Below are 9,231 nucleotides of genomic sequence, written 5' to 3' on the forward strand. Positions count from 1 at the left end.
GAAGGATACATCATATGCAATGTGGCAAACCTTGATAGAATTTTTTTAGAACAACAATGACCACAGGAAGTTGGCACTAAAGGGCAAGCTTTGGAAGATCGAGATGGAGAAGGGAAGCAAAATACCACAGTACTAAAGTAGGTTCACCCAATGTTGGGATGAGCTTGGGAGCATTGGTATTATAATTGTTGAAGATGATTTGGTCAGCCTAGCACTTATAGGCCTTCCCAAGAGCTAGCACAACTACCAATATTCGATAAATGGGAGGGATAATCTACCAAAGTGGGAGCGTTTGTGGTTCGACTTGGTGCAAGAAGAGATAAGGCAGAACACTAGAGAGGGAACCTCATCCAAGCATGATGATGATGAGAACTCTGCCTTGGCCAAAAAGGAAAAGAAAGGGAAAGCGATGAAATCCCAATCCAAAGGGAGTTCCACTCAGGGCCGTAAGAAGAAGGACTTGTCGAAGATTAAATGTTTTCATTATCATGAGTTGGGGCATTATGCCACAAAGTGTTCGCACAAGAAGGGTGGTAATAAGCCCTCGGGAGGAGAGACAGGTGAAGCTATAGCTTCATGGTTTGACTTGGATTTCACCCTCATTGCATGTAGGTGACATAGATGATGGGTAGTGTGTGGTATATGGATAGTGGAACCTCATTCCATATGGCTGAAAAAAAATAATTTTTCTGCGACTTGGAGGAGAAGGACCTCTAGATGCACATCGAGATGGGAAATGATGGAAGGTATAGTGTGACTGACATCGATAATATTACTTTTTAGAGGTAGTATGGTTCTCCTCTCACATTAAAATATGTCATGTATGTTCCAGGTCTGAAGAAAATTTTATTTTCAGTTGCTATGTTGGAAGACCATGGATACGATGTGATATTTAGCAAAGGAAAGGATTTCCTTTGCCACATAGCCATGGGACAAGAAAAGCGGATCATGGTTTAGGTGAATAACCTCTACAAATTGGATGTAGAAGACTATGATGCTTTGATCATGAAAGAAGAGAAGGTGCAGAGCCGAGACATCAATGAATTAAGGCATAGAAGAATGGGCCATTTTCGCCATGGAGCCTTGAAGATCATGCAACAGATTTCTACAGGATTTCCCAAGGGTGCACTAAAGCAGCAAGATACATGCAAAGGGTGTACATTAAGGAAGTACACCAAAGTCGCCTTTCATGATAAGGATAGTCGAGCATGAGCGATCCTTGAAGGAGTTAACTCAGATGTGTGTGGACCCTTCTCGAAAGCCTCCACAACCAAGCACATGTATTATGTGATATTTATATATGATTTCTCACGTAAGTGCTGGATATTCTTCATGCAGAAGAAAGACCATACATTATCAATTTTTTTTAATTTAAAGAATTTGTTGAGAAAGACAGTCCAAGGAAAGTGAAGACTCTCAGGAGCAATAACGGTGGAGAATATGTGTTGAATGAGTTCAAGAAATTCTGTGCATCAGAAGGCACTCAGTGAGAGTTAATAACACCTCATAATCCACATCAGAATGGGGCAGAAGAAAGGAAGAAAAAAATTATTATGGGAGATGCATGGGTGGTGTTACATGATCAAGGCCTACTGTTGCAATTGTGGGTTGAAGCATTCAACACAACGATATATGTGAAGAACAGGAGTCCTCATTGGATTCTCAGGATGAGTACAACAAAAGAATATTTTTTAGGGAAGAAACCAGATGTTTCATGCTTCAGGATCTTTGGTTCATCAGTTTACTATCATGTTACCGAGGATGAAAGGAAAGAGCTAGAGAAAACAACTGAGTTGGGAATATTTGTGGGGTACACTGATACACCTCACAACTATCGGGTGTACCTGCCATGTCACAGGATGACAATTGTTCATATAGTTGTGAATTTCAATGAAGAGAAGGCCATGATATGTTCCCTTGAGAGGGAGATTTAGTTACATGCAGATGAGGAGCTTTTGGCTCCAAAGGAAGAACCTCAGGATGATGTGGATCAACCACATGCAAAGGAGAGGAGAGTGGAAGCACCCACTCATGCAGAGAAATAAAGATATAAAATGAAGTCCACCAGAGAAGTTGACCGATTGATGCATAATTATAGAGAGAATGTGGGAGCACTCACATCACAACACAGGTAGAGGAGGTCATCAAATAGGTACACTAGCTACATGGCTATGATGAGCGAGAGTGTAGATACTGAGCTATCTTCATTCAAGGAAGTAGTGCATCAACGAGTGTGGGTTGATGCCATGGTAGAGGAGTATGACTTCGTTATCAGGAACAATGATTGGGAAATTGTCCTACGGCCAGAGGACAAGTCAGTGGTAGGTTACCAGTGGATCTACAAGGTGAAGCAAGAAGCATATGGGAGTGTCGAGAATAACAAGGCCAACTTTGTGGCCAAGGGTTTCTCTCAAGTGGAGGGAATTGATTACGAGGAGACCTTTTCTCCATTAGAAAGGTACTCTTAAATCAGATCTATTCTAGCACTTTCAACATAGATGGGATGGAAGATACATCAAATGGACATGAAGAAAACCTTCCTCAATGGAGTGATTGAGGGAGAGGTGTACATAGATTAGCCAAAAGGATTTTATAACTTCAATAGATAGTCGCATGTGTGCATACTCAAGCGAGCATTGTATGGATTGAAACAAGCACCCCGTGCTTGGTACACTAGGATCGACAATTATTTCACCAAGTTGGGCTTCGCCAAACGTGAAGCAGATGAAAACCTTTACCATATTTTGGTTGAAGGTAAATTATTGATTATATTACTATATGTTGATTATTTAATTCTAACAGGTGATGAGAAGCTGGTTAAATATTGCAAAGAGGATCTTGCAAGAGAATTCAAGATGAAGGACCTCGGGCTCATACACTATTTCCTTGGTATGGAAGTATGACAAGGAGATGAGGAACTATTTATCTCTCAGGGAATGTATGGAAACAAGATATTGAAGAAGGTCCAAATGGAGAGAAGAAAACCCATGTTGACTCCTCTAGCAGGGAATTAGATTATGGAAGATGCTACTTCATGTGAAGTAGTGGAGGCTACTATTTATAGGCAGCTTGTGGGTTCACTTATGCACTTGGTGAACACATGACCAGACAGGGGTTTTTCAATTAAACATCTTAGTCAAGAAATGGTTAAGCCAACCAAAATATATTGGAAGGAACCTAAACATGTGTTAACATACCTCAGAGGCACCACTCAGTTTGGTCTTTGGTACAGACAGACAGAGGGAGTGAAGCTTCAAGGCTTCACAGATGCATATTGGGTGAGGCGTCCATCATATAGGAAGAGAACATCAGGGGGAATCTTTAGTATTGGGTCAGCAACAGTTTCTTGGTACAACATGAAGTAGAGATTATTTTCACTCAGTTCAACAAAAGCAGAGTACATGGCTCCTAGTCAAGCAACTTGTGAGGCTATCTGGATGAGGAATATCCTTGTTGGGTTATTCGGTCAACATATGGATCCTATAGTGATTTACTGTGACAATCAGAGTTTTATCAAACTCTATAAGAATCCTATTTTTCATGATCGGTCTAAGCATATCAACATCTGGTATCACCATCTCGGAGATTGTGTGTAGAGGAGAATCATGTTGCTGGAGTACATTCCTACAGAGGAACAAGATGAAAATATCTTGACTAAGGCACTGTTAACAGGAAAATTCGAGTTCCATAGAGGTAGGATTGGGGTATCTAATAATTCCTTTCTTGTTGAGAGAGAGTGTTGAAAATGAAATAAGAGAAATCCTGATTTAATTTTCCCTTGAATTAAATTAGGAGAAAAATTGTAATTCCACATCACAATACAACTTGTACGAGTTAACTAAGTTAATTTGACTTAGTTGGTTCACTTGATTTGATTTGAGGTCTTACTTGAGTCATTTAGAGTGTATCCTACTTTATAGGACCCCTGGTTGAGTTTATTTTGAGTTGTAATTAATTAATTCAGTTTAACTGAGTTAAAGTCAATTAAACTAGTTCCAACTAATGGATGAACTAGTAGGAGGTCTAATAGTGGGGTGATGCTTCATGTCTTCAACCAGTTAATTGATAATTCAACCATAAATAACTCATGCATGTCAGATATGAGAGTTACCTAGTTGAGATTAGAGTTCAAGGGTAGTGTACTGTTAATTGTATAATCATCCAAATTGTACAAGTGTTACATGCAGTTAGAGGAAGGCCTATGATGGATTGCCCAATTCCAATTGAGGAATTTCCATAAATAATAGGGACTAATTCCCAATGAAACAACACAAGGAAACAGGGACTTGGGCAAGAAAAAAATTGGTTAAGTATTGGTCGAGGCTTGTCTAGGACGTAGTGAGATAGATAGAGATAGTGCAAAGGTTGCACAGGCTTGAGAAAAGCATTGTAACCTTTCCATATTTTCTGACTAAAGCAATATACAGATAACAAGGGTTTTGGTTTGTATTTGTTTGATTAGTTTTGTTGTGCTAATAACAATTACATATTTATAAACATGTCCTTTCTTCTTGATTTTTGTGCTGAGGTTTCCTTAGTTGTTGGTGCTTACAAACAAGTAAATTTCCTTAAGTTAAACAAGACATTCATGAGAAAATAGTTTCAAAAATGAATAATGAACGAAAAACATGTATAGTGCAACAAATCATTACAAAGAGACACATTAACACAATGTTTTGATGAAGGAGTTCACCCCTCTTGGGCTACATCTCCTTAGTCCAGCTTCCATGGCTTGGGCCTCTGTATTAGCTCAATGTGGCAAAAATTCTATTTACAAAGCTCTATGGCTCTTGATACCTACACCAATGTTTTAATAGGGTCCAACTTAGCCAAAAACAATTCTTTTTTATCTCAATTTGGTTGAAAATTGAGTAAGTTATGGCTCAAACAATTTTTCCTAGAAAACCTCCATTAAATTTGGAGAAACTCCAGTTAAGTCTGCCAAGTTTGGTGGAAGTTCCAGATTTGGTGGCTCTGCCATAATTTCCACCAACTTAATCAATGGATTAATTAAGGCTAATCCTGGATTAATGGCGCTCTAAACACGCTTAGTGCTAGCGCTGGCCCTTGGTCATGTGGTTTGTGGTCGCATGGAGAGGGGGCTGGCTCCCTCCTCTCTGCCATCAGTCAACAGTTAAGGTTTTAAATAAATGTACGCGGGCCTCCATACAATGCATATGGGATGTAGCTTAATGGTAATGCATGGGAGTTATGAGGGGGAGGTCACGGGTTCAAACCCGCCCTCCCCTGTCACATTTTTTTTTAACATATAGATATATGCCAATGTAACTTTGACTTATGCACCATAATTTAATGTGCCATTACATTCTGAATTTGTTTAATTTTTAATATTTAAATTATAATGATATTTAAATAAATAAATAAAAATCAAATTCCACCTTAAAGGCCAATTAGGCAATTTCACCTTCCCTGAGACAAATTGGTGAATCCGGAGGTGACACTTGTCACAGATCCATTAGGCAAAAACTAAAGAAGATTCCCCTTGCTGACTGGATTGCTAACTGGAATGTCGTGTCATCATTCTGTCCCATTCTGCAATTTTTTTAGCTGTTTAGGAAAACGAACAACATGCCTTTTCTCCTTCATCTGGATTCCGTTTTCGACAAAACAAATTGCGTTATGATCGTCTTGACAAGAAGGACACGACCACACAATTTTTGAGCCAATATGATAATTTTGAATTTTGAGCTAAATACTGAGCACCTGATAAGGTTTTTAGTTGTCTTTCCCTAAGAAATCATTGTGTAATGTGTTGCTTGAATTCTTTCTCTTGTATGCTTCATGATTTCTCAATCAATTAATTGCTTCCCCTAATGAGTAGAGTAGATTCAAGTCTTTTGTTTTATAAATTTACATAAGCAGTTTGAATCTACAAGGAATTTATACACAATAAGTATATATTGAAGTTCATTGTGTTATCCTCCAGCCTTAAAAATATCCTTTAATCACATTAATTCACATTTTTGGTTATAATGTGCTTAGTAAGAAGAGTAAAATATGTTTTTCATAGTATGTGGCCTAATGTGATTAAATTACAGGAAAAAAAAAAAGCATTTTTGAGGCATTTATTATGTAGGGGCTAGATGAAGACAACCAGGAGGGAATATAAGGAGGTTTTTCCACCTCCTTAACTCTCTAACTCATCTTGAGATCACCAAATCCTCACTCACAAGCTCGAATTCATTGACATCCAAGTAACTCCAAGTGCATGAGAAGCTCAATGAGGAAAAGATCCACAATTTTTGAGATCAAGGAAGGAATACTCCTATTTTCAAGGGAGATGCTTTCAACTACCCTTTCGCATAAATAAACTATCTGAAAGGTTCATTAGGATTCAATTTTTTTATTCATCTAGGAGTAGTTATTGATCCCAAGGCTTGACCTTGTTATTGTTAAATTTCATGTGATGTATGAGACTACTATTTTCTGCTAATGAGAAGATTGTTATTGAGTTGCATCTGAGGTAGTTCTAGAGGGATGAAACCCTTAGGTTTAGGCCCAACCTAGAGGCTTTATTCCCTCTTTTGTATTTCTATCTTGATCTTGTTTCCAAAGGGGAAAACCTTAACAAGTATGATAGAGATATATATAACATACTTCTCTGAAGGGAAAACCACTTCTGCTCTTAATAAGTCAGGATCCCTCTTCCGCCTCATGGAATAAATAAGTGCCTATGCACTGTTCTCTAAAAAATCATAATAATAATAATAAAGGTGAAAGAAGATAAAGGCTTCCTAGGTAGAGAGGTGAAGCAAGTAACTCCAACGGGGTATTGTCCAAGCTCGCTGGCAGTGGAGCGATGCTTGCATTCCTGAAGTGACTCCGCTGGGGTACTATCCAGGCTTGCTGGCAGTAGGGCAACACGAGAGATGAAACTTAAAATTTGAAAGTCTATATAACATTTTCATCAATATACCCCTCATCCCCAATCAAAACAACTCAGTTGACTTGGCTTGGTATGTGTGTTGATTGATCAAGAGAATGGCATGGACTATATCTTTAACTCAAGCTAGTGAGGAAGCCATGACGATCAAAGAATCAAACAATACTTCTAGAGGAGTTAGACTAACTTTACATGAAACAAGGTCCATACAAAGAGCTAGAGTTCTACCAGTGTGTCGCCAATGATGTAGTAGCTACAACCACCCTCCAAAATTTTGTCTTCGCTTCATTTTGGAGCCTCCCTCCCTAAATCTCAGCAACTTGTCTTTCACTGCCCAGGTACTTGTGTTTTCATTTGAATTTATCTTTCTCTTTACAGCTTTTTTTTCGCTTACTTTATTTTTTGTCTAACCACAAGCTAACCCCCCATGACTTGGTTGCATCAGGTTCTTGCATTTCCTTGAAAAATTACACAGTCCTAGAGGGCAGCCAACCTCACTCTCAAGAATTGCACAGTGTGACCCAACAATGAGCCTTTATCTCAAGAATTGCGTAGATCAGCCTAGCAGTGAGCTTAGGCTCCAGAACTATGTAGACCCAACTGATAACTTGTATTTAGCTGGGAAACTGCATAGAGCATGAGAGGCAGCCAAAGCCACTCAACACAGGAATTGTGTAGAAGCATTCCTTTAGTTGTTGCCCGATGCATGTGCCAATAGGTTTCCTTGTTCCCTCCAGAATTGTGCAATTTTTCCATGCATGCATGGAAACCTTTCCCAAAAAAGAAAAAAATAAAAAATAAAAAAGCATCCCTAAAAATACGGATCTATATTTAGCACTGGGAGTTACACTTGAGTCAATGTTAGAAATTGTCGCCACTTGTCACTTTTTCATAGATTTTTGGCATGCACATCATAAACCCTAAATTGATCATGGATGTTGCCAGAGCTCATTTTCACATTCAATCTTGGAGCTATGGCATTCCCAAAGCATATAGGAACCTTCGACATAATCGACACAACTTTTCAAGGTAAGTTTTTCTTTTCAAGTCTTTTGCTGCTTTTTCTGTTGCTTTTGTTTCCTTGGCTTCTGTGAGTGTTTTTTTGCATGTTTTATTAAATGACCACTAGTGTTTTAGTTTTTTTTAACTCGTAGAAGTGTTGTTCAAAGTTTTTCATTGTCTTTCTTAAGTGTCGCATGCATAACCCCATTTTTTCACTAAAAGTTGTCGTTGCGGCAACTCTCCCCACAAGCTTCATTGTTCATCTATTTGACTGATTTCTACACTTTATTTGATTTCATGCATGGCCATTCACTTATATCTGCACCATCCTTCGCTCATGCATTCATATCTACTCATTTTTAATTTTCCCTTGGGAAGATCTAGGTTTCCTTAGCTCAAATCTAGCTCTTCCTAGCATGCACAATGCATTTCTGAAACTCAAGGCTTTGCGTTGGCTCCAGGAATTGCGCAAATGCTGCCAGTCACTGGCTCTAGCTGTGCTCTATGCAGTTCCAAGAGACATTCCAAGAGTCTTTCCCACTAGGATTATGCAATGCACAGTCCCATCTAGGATCAATCCAGACTGAACTTCGCATTGTGAAGTTCCAGTCCTTAGCAAGTCACACTGGACTACACTTTGCATAGTTCCAGCCATCAGTACCTCTCACTGACAATTGGGACTATGGAATTTGTAGATCCAACTGACACTCCCTCACCTCTAAGAGTCACAACTGTGCAATCTTTCCTAGCAGTTACCCAGTTTGTTGCATGATTTTTCCTTGAAGTGCTTTTCTTTTAAGCTAACATTTTCTTGCAATGAGTGTTTGCTTTGTCTCCAGGTACAATAGTTGTTGAGAAGCTTCTCAGTGGTACAGGCAGCATGGTTTCCAAGAGAGCTAGATCAAAGGATACTATAGAGAGCAACACTAGAGATGCGGTTGAACAGGTGCCAATAACCTTTCCCATCTATGCAGACACGCAGTTGTTTGTAGAGAAGGACATGAATATTACATGGCAAGAAATAAAGGACATATTTGTAGGTAGCTTCAAGGAAGATTTGGAAGATCAACAGGTCTAAGTCAACATTCATAATTCAGGGTTGTACATGGTTGCATGCAGGTACCCCACCTTCTCATGTGCAGATACCATTCACTAGATTGCCTCACATACCGATACCGAGATGATGAAAATTAGAAGTACCAGTGGAACACATCTTGCCAACTTCAGGTTGGAAAATTACCATCAGATATATCACTTTGCACAGTCGGTGAACCACATGGATGCACTATTCTACACTCCCAATAGCAATGTGAACACTAGATACA

This window comes from Pinus tabuliformis, chromosome 6 (assembly GCF_031772625.1).
Source record: "Pinus tabuliformis cultivar Carrire ecotype Pingquan chromosome 6, CPIR1, whole genome shotgun sequence".
NCBI classification, from domain to species: domain Eukaryota; kingdom Viridiplantae; phylum Streptophyta; class Pinopsida; order Pinales; family Pinaceae; genus Pinus; species Pinus tabuliformis.